Source organism: Agelaius tricolor, unplaced genomic scaffold, assembly GCF_023055355.1.
Source record: "Agelaius tricolor isolate 1412-34295 unplaced genomic scaffold, bAgeTri1.0.p SCAF_2, whole genome shotgun sequence".
In the NCBI taxonomy this organism is placed as follows: domain Eukaryota; kingdom Metazoa; phylum Chordata; class Aves; order Passeriformes; family Icteridae; genus Agelaius; species Agelaius tricolor.
This window is the reverse complement of record NW_027269262.1, coordinates 43194135-43215013: the sequence shown is the minus strand read 5'-3', so window position 1 is coordinate 43215013 and position 20879 is coordinate 43194135.

The following is a 20879-nucleotide window of genomic DNA, read 5'->3' as shown; positions in this document are numbered from 1 at the left end:
ATTCCAGCCTCTTTCTAAGTCCTTCTTATCTCTTTTGGCCTTCAGCGCGGACCAATTTTTGGAAGCTTTGCTGCATGTGCCTGCACTTGATTGCATATGGGTGAGATATTTTCCTTTTCTGGTTTTATTTTTTTTTAGTGATTAAGCCATGTCCCTCATATCTTCCCCTCCAAGTTTTGTCTTCCTCCTTGCCTTTTTCCCCTGCTTTTGCAACATCTGGGAGCTTAGTTTTGGCATCTTTTGGTCCTTTGCAATGCAACTCATTTCTTCACAGACCATTTCTTGAAGGCTCTAAAACTCCCCATTTTCTGGTTTTTTTCAGTTGCATTTCATTTGATCCTATCTCCTTTCCAGAGTGTTTGTAAGCCTTTCTTTTGGGGGTCGCAAGATTCCCTTTCCCTTCCCGAAAGGAAATGAAATTTCCTTTCGGGAAGGGAAAGGGAATCTTGCGATTTCAATGGGCACCATGAGAGGAATCTTTGGTGCATGTCCCTGCACGTGATGACATGCCATGCCTTTTGATGGCTTTGACTTTGGGAAAGATTTTTTCTTTTTTTTTTTCCAGTTTTTTGCAGCATCCATGCCATGACTTTTCTATCTTCCCCTCCAAGGTTTTTCTTCCTCCTTGCCTTTTTCCCCAGCTTTTGCAACATCTGGGAGCTTACTTTTGGCATCTTTTGGTCCTTTGCACTGCTCTGATAGAACCCCGGTGCATTTTCCTCTTCTCACTAAATTGACCAAATTTCCCAATTTTCTTTTTTTTCTCCTCCAATTGCTATTCCTTTGAAGGTATCTCCATTCCAGCCTCTTTCTAAGTCCTTCTTATCTCTTTTGGCCTTCAGCGCGGACCAATTTTTGGAAGCTTTGCTGCATGTGCCTGCACTTGATTGCATATGGGTGAGATATTTTCCTTTTCTGGTTTTTTTTTTTTTTAGTGATTAAGCCATGTCCCTCATATCTTCCCCTCCAAGTTTTGTCTTCCTCCTTGCCTTTTTCCCCTGCTTTTGCAACATCTGGGAGCTTAGTTTTGGCATCTTTTGGTCCTTTGCAATGCAACTCATTTCTTCACAGACCATTTCTTGAAGGCTCTAAAACTCCCCATTTTCTGGTTTTTTTCAGTTGCATTTCATTTGATCCTATCTCCTTTCCAGAGTGTTTGTAAGCCTTTCTTTTGGGGGTCGCAAGATTCCCTTTCCCTTCCCGAAAGGAAATTTCATTTCCTTTCGGGAAGGGAAAGGGAATCTTGCGATTTCAATGGGCACCATGAGAGGAATCTTTGGTGCATGTCCCTGCACGTGATGACATGCCATGCCTTTTGATGGCTTTGACTTTGGGAAAGATTTTTTTCTTTTTTTTTTTCCAGTTTTTTGCAGCATCCATGCCATGACTTTTCTATCTTCCCCTCCAAGGTTTTTCTTCCTCCTTGCCTTTTTCCCCAGCTTTTGCAACATCTGGGAGCTTCCTTTTGGCATCTTTTGGTCCTTTGCACTGCTCTGATAGAACCCCGGTGCATTTTCCTCTTCTCACTAAATTGACCAAATTTCCCAATTTTCTTTTTTTTCTCCTCCAATTGCTATTCCTTTGAAGGGATCTCCATTCCAGCCTCTTTCTAAGTCCTTCTTATCTCTTTTGGCCTTCAGCGCGGACCAATTTTTGGAAGCTTTGCTGCATGTGCCTGCACTTGATTGCATATGGGTGAGATATTTTCCTTTTCTGGTTTTATTTTTTTTTAGTGATTAAGCCATGTCCCTCATATCTTCCCCTCCAAGTTTTGTCTTCCTCCTTGCCTTTTTCCCCTGCTTTTGCAACATCTGGGAGCTTAGTTTTGGCATCTTTTGGTCCTTTGCAATGCAACTCATTTCTTCACAGACCATTTCTTGAAGGCTCTAAAACTCCCCATTTTCTGGTTTTTTTCAGTTGCATTTCATTTGATCCTATCTCCTTTCCAGAGTGTTTGTAAGCCTTTCTTTTGGGGGTCGCAAGATTCCCTTTCCCTTCCCGAAAGGAAATGAAATTTCCTTTCGGGAAGGGAAAGGGAATCTTGCGATTTCAATGGGCACCATGAGAGGAATCTTTGGTGCATGTCCCTGCACGTGATGACATGCCATGCCTTTTGATGGCTTTGACTTTGGGAAAGATTTTTTCTTTTTTTTTTTCCAGTTTTTTGCAGCATCCATGCCATGACTTTTCTATCTTCCCCTCCAAGGTTTTTCTTCCTCCTTGCCTTTTTCCCCAGCTTTTGCAACATCTGGGAGCTTCCTTTTGGCATCTTTTGGTCCTTTGCACTGCTCTGATAGAACCCCGGTGCATTTTCCTCTTCTCACTAAATTGACCAAATTTCCCAATTTTCTTTTTTTTCTCCTCCAATTGCTATTCCTTTGAAGGTATCTCCATTCCAGCCTCTTTCTAAGTCCTTCTTATCTCTTTTGGCCTTCAGCGCGGACCAATTTTTGGAAGCTTTGCTGCATGTGCCTGCACTTGATTGCATATGGGTGAGATATTTTCCTTTTCTGGTTTTTTTTTTTTTTAGTGATTAAGCCATGTCCCTCATATCTTCCCCTCCAAGTTTTGTCTTCCTCCTTGCCTTTTTCCCCTGCTTTTGCAACATCTGGGAGCTTAGTTTTGGCATCTTTTGGTCCTTTGCAATGCAACTCATTTCTTCACAGACCATTTCTTGAAGGCTCTAAAACTCCCCATTTTCTGGTTTTTTTCAGTTGCATTTCATTTGATCCTATCTCCTTTCCAGAGTGTTTGTAAGCCTTTCTTTTGGGGGTCGCAAGATTCCCTTTCCCTTCCCGAAAGGAAATTTCATTTCCTTTCGGGAAGGGAAAGGGAATCTTGCGATTTCAATGGGCACCATGAGAGGAATCTTTGGTGCATGTCCCTGCACGTGATGACATGCCATGCCTTTTGATGGCTTTGACTTTGGGAAAGATTTTTTTCTTTTTTTTTTTCCAGTTTTTTGCAGCATCCATGCCATGACTTTTCTATCTTCCCCTCCAAGGTTTTTCTTCCTCCTTGCCTTTTTCCCCAGCTTTTGCAACATCTGGGAGCTTCCTTTTGGCATCTTTTGGTCCTTTGCACTGCTCTGATAGAACCCCGGTGCATTTTCCTCTTCTCACTAAATTGACCAAATTTCCCAATTTTCTTTTTTTTCTCCTCCAATTGCTATTCCTTTGAAGGGATCTCCATTCCAGCCTCTTTCTAAGTCCTTCTTATCTCTTTTGGCCTTCAGCGCGGACCAATTTTTGGAAGCTTTGCTGCATGTGCCTGCACTTGATTGCATATGGGTGAGATATTTTCCTTTTCTGGTTTTATTTTTTTTTAGTGATTAAGCCATGTCCCTCATATCTTCCCCTCCAAGTTTTGTCTTCCTCCTTGCCTTTTTCCCCTGCTTTTGCAACATCTGGGAGCTTAGTTTTGGCATCTTTTGGTCCTTTGCAATGCAACTCATTTCTTCACAGACCATTTCTTGAAGGCTCTAAAACTCCCCAATTTCTGGTTTTTTTCAGTTGCATTTCATTTGATCCTATCTCCTTTCCAGAGTGTTTGTAAGCCTTTCTTTTGGGGGTCGCAAGATTCCCTTTCCCTTCCCGAAAGGAAATGAAATTTCCTTTCGGGAAGGGAAAGGGAATCTTGCGATTTCAATGGGCACCATGAGAGGAATCTTTGGTGCATGTCCCTGCACGTGATGACATGCCATGCCTTTTGATGGCTTTGACTTTGGGAAAGATTTTTTCTTTTTTTTTTCCCAGTTTTTTGCAGCATCCATGCCATGACTTTTCTATCTTCCCCTCCAAGGTTTTTCTTCCTCCTTGCCTTTTTCCCCAGCTTTTGCAACATCTGGGAGCTTACTTTTGGCATCTTTTGGTCCTTTGCACTGCTCTGATAGAACCCCGGTGCATTTTCCTCTTCTCACTAAATTGACCAAATTTCCCAATTTTCTTTTTTTTCTCCTCCAATTGCTATTCCTTTGAAGGGATCTCCATTCCAGCCTCTTTCTAAGTCCTTCTTATCTCTTTTGGCCTTCAGCGCGGACCAATTTTTGGAAGCTTTGCTGCATGTGCCTGCACTTGATTGCATATGGGTGAGATATTTTCCTTTTCTGGTTTTATTTTTTTTTAATGATTAAGCCATGTCCCTCATATCTTCCCCTCCAAGTTTTGTCTTCCTCCTTGCCTTTTTCCCCTGCTTTTGCAACATCTGGGAGCTTAGTTTTGGCATCTTTTGGTCCTTTGCAATGCAACTCATTTCTTCACAGACCATTTCTTGAAGGCTCTAAAACTCCCCATTTTCTGGTTTTTTTCAGTTGCATTTCATTTGATCCTATCTCCTTTCCAGAGTGTTTGTAAGCCTTTCTTTTGGGGGTCGCAAGATTCCCTTTCCCTTCCCGAAAGGAAATGAAATTTCCTTTCGGGAAGGGAAAGGGAATCTTGCGATTTCAATGGGCACCATGAGAGGAATCTTTGGTGCATGTCCCTGCACGTGATGACATGCCATGCCTTTTGATGGCTTTGACTTTGGGAAAGATTTTTTCTTTTTTTTTTTCCAGTTTTTTGCAGCATCCATGCCATGACTTTTCTATCTTCCCCTCCAAGGTTTTTCTTCCTCCTTGCCTTTTTCCCCAGCTTTTGCAACATCTGGGAGCTTCCTTTTGGCATCTTTTGGTCCTTTGCACTGCTCTGATAGAACCCCGGTGCATTTTCCTCTTCTCACTAAATTGACCAAATTTCCCAATTTTCTTTTTTTTCTCCTCCAATTGCTATTCCTTTGAAGGGATCTCCATTCCAGCCTCTTTCTAAGTCCTTCTTATCTCTTTTGGCCTTCAGCGCGGACCAATTTTTGGAAGCTTTGCTGCATGTGCCTGCACTTGATTGCATATGGGTGAGATATTTTCCTTTTCTGGTTTTATTTTTTTTTAGTGATTAAGCCATGTCCCTCATATCTTCCCCTCCAAGGTTTTTCTTCCTCCTTGCCTTTTTCCCCAGCTTTTGCAACATCTGGGAGCTTCCTTTTGGCATCTTTTGGTCCTTTGCACTGCTCTGATAGAACCCCGGTGCATTTTCCTCTTCTCACTAAATTGACCAAATTTCCCAATTTTCTTTTTTTTCTCCTCCAATTGCTATTCCTTTGAAGGGATCTCCATTCCAGCCTCTTTCTAAGTCCTTCTTATCTCTTTTGGCCTTCAGCGCGGACCAATTTTTGGAAGCTTTGCTGCATGTGCCTGCACTTGATTGCATATGGGTGAGATATTTTCCTTTTCTGGTTTTATTTTTTTTTAGTGATTAAGCCATGTCCCTCATATCTTCCCCTCCAAGTTTTGTCTTCCTCCTTGCCTTTTTCCCCTGCTTTTGCAACATCTGGGAGCTTAGTTTTGGCATCTTTTGGTCCTTTGCAATGCAACTCATTTCTTCACAGACCATTTCTTGAAGGCTCTAAAACTCCCCATTTTCTGGTTTTTTTCAGTTGCATTTCATTTGATCCTATCTCCTTTCCAGAGTGTTTGTAAGCCTTTCTTTTGGGGGTCGCAAGATTCCCTTTCCCTTCCCGAAAGGAAATGAAATTTCCTTTCGGGAAGGGAAAGGGAATCTTGCGATTTCAATGGGCACCATGAGAGGAATCTTTGGTGCATGTCCCTGCACGTGATGACATGCCATGCCTTTTGATGGCTTTGACTTTGGGAAAGATTTTTTCTTTTTTTTTTTCCAGTTTTTTGCAGCATCCATGCCATGACTTTTCTATCTTCCCCTCCAAGGTTTTTCTTCCTCCTTGCCTTTTTCCCCAGCTTTTGCAACATCTGGGAGCTTCCTTTTGGCATCTTTTGGTCCTTTGCACTGCTCTGATAGAACCCCGGTGCATTTTCCTCTTCTCACTAAATTGACCAAATTTCCCAATTTTCTTTTTTTTCTCCTCCAATTGCTATTCCTTTGAAGGGATCTCCATTCCAGCCTCTTTCTAAGTCCTTCTTATCTCTTTTGGCCTTCAGCGCGGACCAATTTTTGGAAGCTTTGCTGCATGTGCCTGCACTTGATTGCATATGGGTGAGATATTTTCCTTTTCTGTTTTTATTTTTTTTTAGTGATTAAGCCATGTCCCTCATATCTTCCCCTCCAAGTTTTGTCTTCCTCCTTGCCTTTTTCCCCTGCTTTTGCAACATCTGGGAGCTTAGTTTTGGCATCTTTTGGTCCTTTGCAATGCAACTCATTTCTTCACAGACCATTTCTTGAAGGCTCTAAAACTCCCCATTTTCTGGTTTTTTTCAGTTGCATTTCATTTGATCCTATCTCCTTTCCAGAGTGTTTGTAAGCCTTTCTTTTGGGGGTCGCAAGATTCCCTTTCCCTTCCCGAAAGGAAATTTCATTTCCTTTCGGGAAGGGAAAGGGAATCTTGCGATTTCAATGGGCACCATGAGAGGAATCTTTGGTGCATGTCCCTGCACGTGATGACATGCCATGCCTTTTGATGGCTTTGACTTTGGGAAAGATTTTTTCTTTTTTTTTTTCCAGTTTTTTGCAGCATCCATGCCATGACTTTTCTATCTTCCCCTCCAAGGTTTTTCTTCCTCCTTGCCTTTTTCCCCAGCTTTTGCAACATCTGGGAGCTTACTTTTGGCATCTTTTGGTCCTTTGCACTGCTCTGATAGAACCCCGGTGCATTTTCCTCTTCTCACTAAATTGACCAAATTTCCCAATTTTCTTTTTTTTCTCCTCCAATTGCTATTCCTTTGAAGGGATCTCCATTCCAGCCTCTTTCTAAGTCCTTCTTATCTCTTTTGGCCTTCAGCGCGGACCAATTTTTGGAAGCTTTGCTGCATGTGCCTGCACTTGATTGCATATGGGTGAGATATTTTCCTTTTCTGTTTTTATTTTTTTTTAGTGATTAAGCCATGTCCCTCATATCTTCCCCTCCAAGTTTTGTCTTCCTCCTTGCCTTTTTCCCCTGCTTTTGCAACATCTGGGAGCTTACTTTTGGCATCTTTTGGTCCTTTGCAATGCAACTCATTTCTTCACAGACCATTTCTTGAAGGCTCTAAAACTCCCCATTTTCTGGTTTTTTTCAGTTGCATTTCATTTGATCCTATCTCCTTTCCAGAGTGTTTGTAAGCCTTTCTTTTGGGGGTCGCAAGATTCCCTTTCCCTTCCCGAAAGGAAATGAAATTTCCTTTCGGGAAGGGAAAGGGAATCTTGCGATTTCAATGGGCACCATGAGAGGAATCTTTGGTGCATGTCCCTGCACGTGATGACATGCCATGCCTTTTGATGGCTTTGACTTTGGGAAAGATTTTTTCTTTTTTTTTTTCCAGTTTTTTGCAGCATCCATGCCATGACTTTTCTATCTTCCCCTCCAAGGTTTTTCTTCCTCCTTGCCTTTTTCCCCAGCTTTTGCAACATCTGGGAGCTTACTTTTGGCATCTTTTGGTCCTTTGCACTGCTCTGATAGAACCCCGGTGCATTTTCCTCTTCTCACTAAATTGACCAAATTTCCCAATTTTCTTTTTTTTCTCCTCCAATTGCTATTCCTTTGAAGGTATCTCCATTCCAGCCTCTTTCTAAGTCCTTCTTATCTCTTTTGGCCTTCAGCGCGGACCAATTTTTGGAAGCTTTGCTGCATGTGCCTGCACTTGATTGCATATGGGTGAGATATTTTCCTTTTCTGGTTTTTTTTTTTTTTAGTGATTAAGCCATGTCCCTCATATCTTCCCCTCCAAGTTTTGTCTTCCTCCTTGCCTTTTTCCCCTGCTTTTGCAACATCTGGGAGCTTAGTTTTGGCATCTTTTGGTCCTTTGCAATGCAACTCATTTCTTCACAGACCATTTCTTGAAGGCTCTAAAACTCCCCATTTTCTGGTTTTTTTCAGTTGCATTTCATTTGATCCTATCTCCTTTCCAGAGTGTTTGTAAGCCTTTCTTTTGGGGGTCGCAAGATTCCCTTTCCCTTCCCGAAAGGAAATTTCATTTCCTTTCGGGAAGGGAAAGGGAATCTTGCGATTTCAATGGGCACCATGAGAGGAATCTTTGGTGCATGTCCCTGCACGTGATGACATGCCATGCCTTTTGATGGCTTTGACTTTGGGAAAGATTTTTTTCTTTTTTTTTTTCCAGTTTTTTGCAGCATCCATGCCATGACTTTTCTATCTTCCCCTCCAAGGTTTTTCTTCCTCCTTGCCTTTTTCCCCAGCTTTTGCAACATCTGGGAGCTTCCTTTTGGCATCTTTTGGTCCTTTGCACTGCTCTGATAGAACCCCGGTGCATTTTCCTCTTCTCACTAAATTGACCAAATTTCCCAATTTTCTTTTTTTTCTCCTCCAATTGCTATTCCTTTGAAGGGATCTCCATTCCAGCCTCTTTCTAAGTCCTTCTTATCTCTTTTGGCCTTCAGCGCGGACCAATTTTTGGAAGCTTTGCTGCATGTGCCTGCACTTGATTGCATATGGGTGAGATATTTTCCTTTTCTGGTTTTATTTTTTTTTAGTGATTAAGCCATGTCCCTCATATCTTCCCCTCCAAGTTTTGTCTTCCTCCTTGCCTTTTTCCCCTGCTTTTGCAACATCTGGGAGCTTAGTTTTGGCATCTTTTGGTCCTTTGCAATGCAACTCATTTCTTCACAGACCATTTCTTGAAGGCTCTAAAACTCCCCATTTTCTGGTTTTTTTCAGTTGCATTTCATTTGATCCTATCTCCTTTCCAGAGTGTTTGTAAGCCTTTCTTTTGGGGGTCGCAAGATTCCCTTTCCCTTCCCGAAAGGAAATGAAATTTCCTTTCGGGAAGGGAAAGGGAATCTTGCGATTTCAATGGGCACCATGAGAGGAATCTTTGGTGCATGTCCCTGCACGTGATGACATGCCATGCCTTTTGATGGCTTTGACTTTGGGAAAGATTTTTTCTTTTTTTTTTTCCAGTTTTTTGCAGCATCCATGCCATGACTTTTCTATCTTCCCCTCCAAGGTTTTTCTTCCTCCTTGCCTTTTTCCCCAGCTTTTGCAACATCTGGGAGCTTCCTTTTGGCATCTTTTGGTCCTTTGCACTGCTCTGATAGAACCCCGGTGCATTTTCCTCTTCTCACTAAATTGACCAAATTTCCCAATTTTCTTTTTTTTCTCCTCCAATTGCTATTCCTTTGAAGGGATCTCCATTCCAGCCTCTTTCTAAGTCCTTCTTATCTCTTTTGGCCTTCAGCGCGGACCAATTTTTGGAAGCTTTGCTGCATGTGCCTGCACTTGATTGCATATGGGTGAGATATTTTCCTTTTCTGGTTTTATTTTTTTTTAGTGATTAAGCCATGTCCCTCATATCTTCCCCTCCAAGTTTTGTCTTCCTCCTTGCCTTTTTCCCCTGCTTTTGCAACATCTGGGAGCTTAGTTTTGGCATCTTTTGGTCCTTTGCAATGCAACTCATTTCTTCACAGACCATTTCTTGAAGGCTCTAAAACTCCCCATTTTCTGGTTTTTTTCAGTTGCATTTCATTTGATCCTATCTCCTTTCCAGAGTGTTTGTAAGCCTTTCTTTTGGGGGTCGCAAGATTCCCTTTCCCTTCCCGAAAGGAAATTTCATTTCCTTTCGGGAAGGGAAAGGGAATCTTGCGATTTCAATGGGCACCATGAGAGGAATCTTTGGTGCATGTCCCTGCACGTGATGACATGCCATGCCTTTTGATGGCTTTGACTTTGGGAAAGATTTTTTCTTTTTTTTTTTCCAGTTTTTTGCAGCATCCATGCCATGACTTTTCTATCTTCCCCTCCAAGGTTTTTCTTCCTCCTTGCCTTTTTCCCCAGCTTTTGCAACATCTGGGAGCTTACTTTTGGCATCTTTTGGTCCTTTGCACTGCTCTGATAGAACCCCGGTGCATTTTCCTCTTCTCACTAAATTGACCAAATTTCCCAATTTTCTTTTTTTTCTCCTCCAATTGCTATTCCTTTGAAGGGATCTCCATTCCAGCCTCTTTCTAAGTCCTTCTTATCTCTTTTGGCCTTCAGCGCGGACCAATTTTTGGAAGCTTTGCTGCATGTGCCTGCACTTGATTGCATATGGGTGAGATATTTTCCTTTTCTGTTTTTATTTTTTTTTAGTGATTAAGCCATGTCCCTCATATCTTCCCCTCCAAGTTTTGTCTTCCTCCTTGCCTTTTTCCCCTGCTTTTGCAACATCTGGGAGCTTAGTTTTGGCATCTTTTGGTCCTTTGCAATGCAACTCATTTCTTCACAGACCATTTCTTGAAGGCTCTAAAACTCCCCATTTTCTGGTTTTTTTCAGTTGCATTTCATTTGATCCTATCTCCTTTCCAGAGTGTTTGTAAGCCTTTCTTTTGGGGGTCGCAAGATTCCCTTTCCCTTCCCGAAAGGAAATTTCATTTCCTTTCGGGAAGGGAAAGGGAATCTTGCGATTTCAATGGGCACCATGAGAGGAATCTTTGGTGCATGTCCCTGCACGTGATGACATGCCATGCCTTTTGATGGCTTTGACTTTGGGAAAGATTTTTTCTTTTTTTTTTTCCAGTTTTTTGCAGCATCCATGCCATGACTTTTCTATCTTCCCCTCCAAGGTTTTTCTTCCTCCTTGCCTTTTTCCCCAGCTTTTGCAACATCTGGGAGCTTCCTTTTGGCATCTTTTGGTCCTTTGCACTGCTCTGATAGAACCCCGGTGCATTTTCCTCTTCTCACTAAATTGACCAAATTTCCCAATTTTCTTTTTTTTCTCCTCCAATTGCTATTCCTTTGAAGGTATCTCCATTCCAGCCTCTTTCTAAGTCCTTCTTATCTCTTTTGGCCTTCAGCGCGGACCAATTTTTGGAAGCTTTGCTGCATGTGCCTGCACTTGATTGCATATGGGTGAGATATTTTCCTTTTCTGGTTTTTTTTTTTTTTAGTGATTAAGCCATGTCCCTCATATCTTCCCCTCCAAGTTTTGTCTTCCTCCTTGCCTTTTTCCCCTGCTTTTGCAACATCTGGGAGCTTAGTTTTGGCATCTTTTGGTCCTTTGCAATGCAACTCATTTCTTCACAGACCATTTCTTGAAGGCTCTAAAACTCCCCATTTTCTGGTTTTTTTCAGTTGCATTTCATTTGATCCTATCTCCTTTCCAGAGTGTTTGTAAGCCTTTCTTTTGGGGGTCGCAAGATTCCCTTTCCCTTCCCGAAAGGAAATTTCATTTCCTTTCGGGAAGGGAAAGGGAATCTTGCGATTTCAATGGGCACCATGAGAGGAATCTTTGGTGCATGTCCCTGCACGTGATGACATGCCATGCCTTTTGATGGCTTTGACTTTGGGAAAGATTTTTTTCTTTTTTTTTTTCCAGTTTTTTGCAGCATCCATGCCATGACTTTTCTATCTTCCCCTCCAAGGTTTTTCTTCCTCCTTGCCTTTTTCCCCAGCTTTTGCAACATCTGGGAGCTTCCTTTTGGCATCTTTTGGTCCTTTGCACTGCTCTGATAGAACCCCGGTGCATTTTCCTCTTCTCACTAAATTGACCAAATTTCCCAATTTTCTTTTCTTTCTCCTCCAATTGCTATTCCTTTGAAGGGATCTCCATTCCAGCCTCTTTCTAAGTCCTTCTTATCTCTTTTGGCCTTCAGCGCGGACCAATTTTTGGAAGCTTTGCTGCATGTGCCTGCACTTGATTGCATATGGGTGAGATATTTTCCTTTTCTGTTTTTATTTTTTTTTAGTGATTAAGCCATGTCCCTCATATCTTCCCCTCCAAGTTTTGTCTTCCTCCTTGCCTTTTTCCCCTGCTTTTGCAACATCTGGGAGCTTACTTTTGGCATCTTTTGGTCCTTTGCAATGCAACTCATTTCTTCACAGACCATTTCTTGAAGGCTCTAAAACTCCCCATTTTCTGGTTTTTTTCAGTTGCATTTCATTTGATCCTATCTCCTTTCCAGAGTGTTTGTAAGCCTTTCTTTTGGGGGTCGCAAGATTCCCTTTCCCTTCCCGAAAGGAAATTTCATTTCCTTTCGGGAAGGGAAAGGGAATCTTGCGATTTCAATGGGCACCATGAGAGGAATCTTTGGTGCATGTCCCTGCACGTGATGACATGCCATGCCTTTTGATGGCTTTGACTTTGGGAAAGATTTTTTCTTTTTTTTTTTCCAGTTTTTTGCAGCATCCATGCCATGACTTTTCTATCTTCCCCTCCAAGGTTTTTCTTCCTCCTTGCCTTTTTCCCCAGCTTTTGCAACATCTGGGAGCTTCCTTTTGGCATCTTTTGGTCCTTTGCACTGCTCTGATAGAACCCCGGTGCATTTTCCTCTTCTCACTAAATTGACCAAATTTCCCAATTTTCTTTTTTTTCTCCTCCAATTGCTATTCCTTTGAAGGGATCTCCATTCCAGCCTCTTTCTAAGTCCTTCTTATCTCTTTTGGCCTTCAGCGCGGACCAATTTTTGGAAGCTTTGCTGCATGTGCCTGCACTTGATTGCATATGGGTGAGATATTTTCCTTTTCTGGTTTTATTTTTTTTTAGTGATTAAGCCATGTCCCTCATATCTTCCCCTCCAAGTTTTGTCTTCCTCCTTGCCTTTTTCCCCTGCTTTTGCAACATCTGGGAGCTTAGTTTTGGCATCTTTTGGTCCTTTGCAATGCAACTCATTTCTTCACAGACCATTTCTTGAAGGCTCTAAAACTCCCCATTTTCTGGTTTTTTTCAGTTGCATTTCATTTGATCCTATCTCCTTTCCAGAGTGTTTGTAAGCCTTTCTTTTGGGGGTCGCAAGATTCCCTTTCCCTTCCCGAAAGGAAATGAAATTTCCTTTCGGGAAGGGAAAGGGAATCTTGCGATTTCAATGGGCACCATGAGAGGAATCTTTGGTGCATGTCCCTGCACGTGATGACATGCCATGCCTTTTGATGGCTTTGACTTTGGGAAAGATTTTTTCTTTTTTTTTTTCCAGTTTTTTGCAGCATCCATGCCATGACTTTTCTATCTTCCCCTCCAAGGTTTTTCTTCCTCCTTGCCTTTTTCCCCAGCTTTTGCAACATCTGGGAGCTTCCTTTTGGCATCTTTTGGTCCTTTGCACTGCTCTGATAGAACCCCGGTGCATTTTCCTCTTCTCACTAAATTGACCAAATTTCCCAATTTTCTTTTTTTTCTCCTCCAATTGCTATTCCTTTGAAGGGATCTCCATTCCAGCCTCTTTCTAAGTCCTTCTTATCTCTTTTGGCCTTCAGCGCGGACCAATTTTTGGAAGCTTTGCTGCATGTGCCTGCACTTGATTGCATATGGGTGAGATATTTTCCTTTTCTGGTTTTATTTTTTTTTAGTGATTAAGCCATGTCCCTCATATCTTCCCCTCCAAGTTTTGTCTTCCTCCTTGCCTTTTTCCCCTGCTTTTGCAACATCTGGGAGCTTAGTTTTGGCATCTTTTGGTCCTTTGCAATGCAACTCATTTCTTCACAGACCATTTCTTGAAGGCTCTAAAACTCCCCATTTTCTGGTTTTTTTCAGTTGCATTTCATTTGATCCTATCTCCTTTCCAGAGTGTTTGTAAGCCTTTCTTTTGGGGGTCGCAAGATTCCCTTTCCCTTCCCGAAAGGAAATGAAATTTCCTTTCGGGAAGGGAAAGGGAATCTTGCGATTTCAATGGGCACCATGAGAGGAATCTTTGGTGCATGTCCCTGCACGTGATGACATGCCATGCCTTTTGATGGCTTTGACTTTGGGAAAGATTTTTTCTTTTTTTTTTTCCAGTTTTTTGCAGCATCCATGCCATGACTTTTCTATCTTCCCCTCCAAGGTTTTTCTTCCTCCTTGCCTTTTTCCCCAGCTTTTGCAACATCTGGGAGCTTCCTTTTGGCATCTTTTGGTCCTTTGCACTGCTCTGATAGAACCCCGGTGCATTTTCCTCTTCTCACTAAATTGACCAAATTTCCCAATTTTCTTTTTTTTCTCCTCCAATTGCTATTCCTTTGAAGGGATCTCCATTCCAGCCTCTTTCTAAGTCCTTCTTATCTCTTTTGGCCTTCAGCGCGGACCAATTTTTGGAAGCTTTGCTGCATGTGCCTGCACTTGATTGCATATGGGTGAGATATTTTCCTTTTCTGTTTTTATTTTTTTTTAGTGATTAAGCCATGTCCCTCATATCTTCCCCTCCAAGTTTTGTCTTCCTCCTTGCCTTTTTCCCCTGCTTTTGCAACATCTGGGAGCTTAGTTTTGGCATCTTTTGGTCCTTTGCAATGCAACTCATTTCTTCACAGACCATTTCTTGAAGGCTCTAAAACTCCCCATTTTCTGGTTTTTTTCAGTTGCATTTCATTTGATCCTATCTCCTTTCCAGAGTGTTTGTAAGCCTTTCTTTTGGGGGTCGCAAGATTCCCTTTCCCTTCCCGAAAGGAAATGAAATTTCCTTTCGGGAAGGGAAAGGGAATCTTGCGATTTCAATGGGCACCATGAGAGGAATCTTTGGTGCATGTCCCTGCACGTGATGACATGCCATGCCTTTTGATGGCTTTGACTTTGGGAAAGATTTTTTCTTTTTTTTTTTCCAGTTTTTTGCAGCATCCATGCCATGACTTTTCTATCTTCCCCTCCAAGGTTTTTCTTCCTCCTTGCCTTTTTCCCCAGCTTTTGCAACATCTGGGAGCTTCCTTTTGGCATCTTTTGGTCCTTTGCACTGCTCTGATAGAACCCCGGTGCATTTTCCTCTTCTCACTAAATTGACCAAATTTCCCAATTTTCTTTTTTTTCTCCTCCAATTGCTATTCCTTTGAAGGTATCTCCATTCCAGCCTCTTTCTAAGTCCTTCTTATCTCTTTTGGCCTTCAGCGCGGACCAATTTTTGGAAGCTTTGCTGCATGTGCCTGCACTTGATTGCATATGGGTGAGATATTTTCCTTTTCTGGTTTTTTTTTTTTTTAGTGATTAAGCCATGTCCCTCATATCTTCCCCTCCAAGTTTTGTCTTCCTCCTTGCCTTTTTCCCCTGCTTTTGCAACATCTGGGAGCTTAGTTTTGGCATCTTTTGGTCCTTTGCAATGCAACTCATTTCTTCACAGACCATTTCTTGAAGGCTCTAAAACTCCCCATTTTCTGGTTTTTTTCAGTTGCATTTCATTTGATCCTATCTCCTTTCCAGAGTGTTTGTAAGCCTTTCTTTTGGGGGTCGCAAGATTCCCTTTCCCTTCCCGAAAGGAAATGAAATTTCCTTTCGGGAAGGGAAAGGGAATCTTGCGATTTCAATGGGCACCATGAGAGGAATCTTTGGTGCATGTCCCTGCACGTGATGACATGCCATGCCTTTTGATGGCTTTGACTTTGGGAAAGATTTTTTCTTTTTTTTTTTCCAGTTTTTTGCAGCATCCATGCCATGACTTTTCTATCTTCCCCTCCAAGGTTTTTCTTCCTCCTTGCCTTTTTCCCCAGCTTTTGCAACATCTGGGAGCTTCCTTTTGGCATCTTTTGGTCCTTTGCACTGCTCTGATAGAACCCCGGTGCATTTTCCTCTTCTCACTAAATTGACCAAATTTCCCAATTTTCTTTTTTTTCTCCTCCAATTGCTATTCCTTTGAAGGGATCTCCATTCCAGCCTCTTTCTAAGTCCTTCTTATCTCTTTTGGCCTTCAGCGCGGACCAATTTTTGGAAGCTTTGCTGCATGTGCCTGCACTTGATTGCATATGGGTGAGATATTTTCCTTTTCTGGTTTTATTTTTTTTTAGTGATTAAGCCATGTCCCTCATATCTTCCCCTCCAAGTTTTGTCTTCCTCCTTGCCTTTTTCCCCTGCTTTTGCAACATCTGGGAGCTTAGTTTTGGCATCTTTTGGTCCTTTGCAATGCAACTCATTTCTTCACAGACCATTTCTTGAAGGCTCTAAAACTCCCCATTTTCTGGTTTTTTTCAGTTGCATTTCATTTGATCCTATCTCCTTTCCAGAGTGTTTGTAAGCCTTTCTTTTGGGGGTCGCAAGATTCCCTTTCCCTTCCCGAAAGGAAATGAAATTTCCTTTCGGGAAGGGAAAGGGAATCTTGCGATTTCAATGGGCACCATGAGAGGAATCTTTGGTGCATGTCCCTGCACGTGATGACATGCCATGCCTTTTGATGGCTTTGACTTTGGGAAAGATTTTTTCTTTTTTTTTTTCCAGTTTTTTGCAGCATCCATGCCATGACTTTTCTATCTTCCCCTCCAAGGTTTTTCTTCCTCCTTGCCTTTTTCCCCAGCTTTTGCAACATCTGGGAGCTTACTTTTGGCATCTTTTGGTCCTTTGCACTGCTCTGATAGAACCCCGGTGCATTTTCCTCTTCTCACTAAATTGACCAAATTTCCCAATTTTCTTTTTTTTCTCCTCCAATTGCTATTCCTTTGAAGGTATCTCCATTCCAGCCTCTTTCTAAGTCCTTCTTATCTCTTTTGGCCTTCAGCGCGGACCAATTTTTGGAAGCTTTGCTGCATGTGCCTGCACTTGATTGCATATGGGTGAGATATTTTCCTTTTCTGGTTTTTTTTTTTTTTAGTGATTAAGCCATGTCCCTCATATCTTCCCCTCCAAGTTTTGTCTTCCTCCTTGCCTTTTTCCCCTGCTTTTGCAACATCTGGGAGCTTAGTTTTGGCATCTTTTGGTCCTTTGCAATGCAACTCATTTCTTCACAGACCATTTCTTGAAGGCTCTAAAACTCCCCATTTTCTGGTTTTTTTCAGTTGCATTTCATTTGATCCTATCTCCTTTCCAGAGTGTTTGTAAGCCTTTCTTTTGGGGGTCGCAAGATTCCCTTTCCCTTCCCGAAAGGAAATTTCATTTCCTTTCGGGAAGGGAAAGGGAATCTTGCGATTTCAATGGGCACCATGAGAGGAATCTTTGGTGCATGTCCCTGCACGTGATGACATGCCATGCCTTTTGATGGCTTTGACTTTGGGAAAGATTTTTTTCTTTTTTTTTTTCCAGTTTTTTGCAGCATCCATGCCATGACTTTTCTATCTTCCCCTCCAAGGTTTTTCTTCCTCCTTGCCTTTTTCCCCAGCTTTTGCAACATCTGGGAGCTTCCTTTTGGCATCTTTTGGTCCTTTGCACTGCTCTGATAGAACCCCGGTGCATTTTCCTCTTCTCACTAAATTGACCAAATTTCCCAATTTTCTTTTTTTTCTCCTCCAATTGCTATTCCTTTGAAGGGATCTCCATTCCAGCCTCTTTCTAAGTCCTTCTTATCTCTTTTGGCCTTCAGCGCGGACCAATTTTTGGAAGCTTTGCTGCATGTGCCTGCACTTGATTGCATATGGGTGAGATATTTTCCTTTTCTGGTTTTATTTTTTTTTAGTGATTAAGCCATGTCCCTCATATCTTCCCCTCCAAGTTTTGTCTTCCTCCTTGCCTTTTTCCCCTGCTTTTGCAACATCTGGGAGCTTAGTTTTGGCATCTTTTGGTCCTTTGCAATGCAACTCATTTCTTCACAGACCATTTCTTGAAGGCTCTAAAACTCCCCATTTTCTGGTTTTTTTCAGTTGCATTTCATTTGATCCTATCTCCTTTCCAGAGTGTTTGTAAGCCTTTCTTTTGGGGGTCGCAAGATTCCCTTTCCCTTCCCGAAAGGAAATGAAATTTCCTTTCGGGAAGGGAAAGGGAATCTTGCGATTTCAATGGGCACCATGAGAGGAATCTTTGGTGCATGTCCCTGCACGTGATGACATGCCATGCCTTTTGATGGCTTTGACTTTGGGAAAGATTTTTTCTTTTTTTTTTTCCAGTTTTTTGCAGCATCCATGCCATGACTTTTCTATCTTCCCCTCCAAGGTTTTTCTTCCTCCTTGCCTTTTTCCCCAGCTTTTGCAACATCTGGGAGCTTCCTTTTGGCATCTTTTGGTCCTTTGCACTGCTCTGATAGAACCCCGGTGCATTTTCCTCTTCTCACTAAATTGACCAAATTTCCCAATTTTCTTTTTTTTCTCCTCCAATTGCTATTCCTTTGAAGGGATCTCCATTCCAGCCTCTTTCTAAGTCCTTCTTATCTCTTTTGGCCTTCAGCGCGGACCAATTTTTGGAAGCTTTGCTGCATGTGCCTGCACTTGATTGCATATGGGTGAGATATTTTCCTTTTCTGGTTTTATTTTTTTTTAGTGATTAAGCCATGTCCCTCATATCTTCCCCTCCAAGTTTTGTCTTCCTCCTTGCCTTTTTCCCCTGCTTTTGCAACATCTGGGAGCTTAGTTTTGGCATCTTTTGGTCCTTTGCAATGCAACTCATTTCTTCACAGACCATTTCTTGAAGGCTCTAAAACTCCCCATTTTCTGGTTTTTTTCAGTTGCATTTCATTTGATCCTATCTCCTTTCCAGAGTGTTTGTAAGCCTTTCTTTTGGGGGTCGCAAGATTCCCTTTCCCTTCCCGAAAGGAAATGAAATTTCCTTTCGGGAAGGGAAAGGGAATCTTGCGATTTCAATGGGCACCATGAGAGGAATCTTTGGTGCATGTCCCTGCACGTGATGACATGCCATGCCTTTTGATGGCTTTGACTTTGGGAAAGATTTTTTCTTTTTTTTTTCCCAGTTTTTTGCAGCATCCATGCCATGACTTTTCTATCTTCCCCTCCAAGGTTTTTCTTCCTCCTTGCCTTTTTCCCCAGCTTTTGCAACATCTGGGAGCTTCCTTTTGGCATCTTTTGGTCCTTTGCACTGCTCTGATAGAACCCCGGTGCATTTTCCTCTTCTCACTAAATTGACCAAATTTCCCAATTTTCTTTTTTTTCTCCTCCAATTGCTATTCCTTTGAAGGGATCTCCATTCCAGCCTCTTTCTAAGTCCTTCTTATCTCTTTTGGCCTTCAGCGCGGACCAATTTTTGGAAGCTTTGCTGCATGTGCCTGCACTTGATTGCATATGGGTGAGATATTTTCCTTTTCTGGTTTTATTTTTTTTTAGTGATTAAGCCATGTCCCTCATATCTTCCCCTCCAAGTTTTGTCTTCCTCCTTGCCTTTTTCCCCTGCTTTTGCAACATCTGGGAGCTTAGTTTTGGCATCTTTTGGTCCTTTGCAATGCAACTCATTTCTTCACAGACCATTTCTTGAAGGCTCTAAAACTCCCCATTTTCTGGTTTTTTTCAGTTGCATTTCATTTGATCCTATCTCCTTTCCAGAGTGTTTGTAAGCCTTTCTTTTGGGGGTCGCAAGATTCCCTTTCCCTTCCCGAAAGGAAATTTCATTTCCTTTCGGGAAGGGAAAGGGAATCTTGCGATTTCAATGGGCACCATGAGAGGAATCTTTGGTGCATGTCCCTGCACGTGATGACATGCCATGCCTTTTGATGGCTTTGACTTTGGGAAAGATTTTTTCTTTTTTTTTTTCCAGTTTTTTGCAGCATCCATGCCATGACTTTTCTATCTTCCCCTCCAAGGTTTTTCTTCCTCCTTGCCTTTTTCCCCAGCTTTTGCAACATCTGGGAGCTTCCTTTTGGCATCTTTTGGTCCTTTGCACTGCTCTGATAGAACCCCGGTGCATTTTCCTCTTCTCACTAAATTGACCAAATTTCCCAATTTTCTTTTTTTTCTCCTCCAATTGCTATTCCTTTGAAGGGATCTCCATTCCAGCCTCTTTCTAAGTCCTTCTTATCTCTTTTGGCCTTCAGCGCGGACCAATTTTTGGAAGCTTTGCTGCATGTGCCTGCACTTGATTGCATATGGGTGAGATATTTTCCTTTTCTGGTTTTATTTTTTTTTAGTGATTAAGCCATGTCCCTCATATCTTCCCCTCCAAGTTTTGTCTTCCTCCTTGCCTTTTTCCCCTGCTTTTGCAACATCTGGGAGCTTAGTTTTGGCATCTTTTGGTCCTTTGCAATGCAACTCATTTCTTCACAGACCATTTCTTGAAGGCTCTAAAACTCCCCATTTTCTGGTTTTTTTCAGTTGCATTTCATTTGATCCTATCTCCTTTCCAGAGTGTTTGTAAGCCTTTCTTTTGGGGGTCGCAAGATTCCCTTTCCCTTCCCGAAAGGAAATGAAATTTCCTTTCGGGAAGGGAAAGGGAATCTTGCGATTTCAATGGGCACCATGAGAGGAATCTTTGGTGCATGTCCCTGCACGTGATGACATGCCATGCCTTTTGATGGCTTTGACTTTGGGAAAGATTTTTTCTTTTTTTTTTTCCAGTTTTTTGCAGCATCCATGCCATGACTTTTCTATCTTCCCCTCCAAGGTTTTTCTTCCTCCTTGCCTTTTTCCCCAGCTTTTGCAACATCTGGGAGCTTCCTTTTGGCATCTTTTGGTCCTTTGCACTGCTCTGATAGAACCCCGGTGCATTTTCCTCTTCTCACTAAATTGACCAAATTTCCCAATTTTCTTTTTTTTCTCCTCCAATTGCTATTCCTTTGAAGGGATCTCCATTCCAGCCTCTTTCTAAGTCCTTCTTATCTCTTTTGGCCTTCAGCGCGGACCAATTTTTGGAAGCTTTGCTGCATGTGCCTGCACTTGATTGCATATGGGTGAGATATTTTCCTTTTCTGGTTTTATTTTTTTTTAGTGATTAAGCCATGTCCCTCATATCTTCCCCTCCAAGTTTTGTCTTCCTCCTTGCCTTTTTCCCCTGCTTTTGCAACATCTGGGAGCTTAGTTTTGGCATCTTTTGGTCCTTTGCAATGCAACTCATTTCTTCACAGACCATTTCTTGAAGGCTCTAAAACTCCCCATTTTCTGGTTTTTTTCAGTTGCATTTCATTTGATCCTATCTCCTTTCCAGAGTGTTTGTAAGCCTTTCTTTTGGGGGTCGCAAGATTCCCTTTCCCTTCCCGAAAGGAAATGAAATTTCCTTTCGGGAAGGGAAAGGGAATCTTGCGATTTCAATGGGCACCATGAGAGGAATCTTTGGTGCATGTCCCTGCACGTGATGACATGCCATGCCTTTTGATGGCTTTGACTTTGGGAAAGATTTTTTCTTTTTTTTTTTCCAGTTTTTTGCAGCATCCATGCCATGA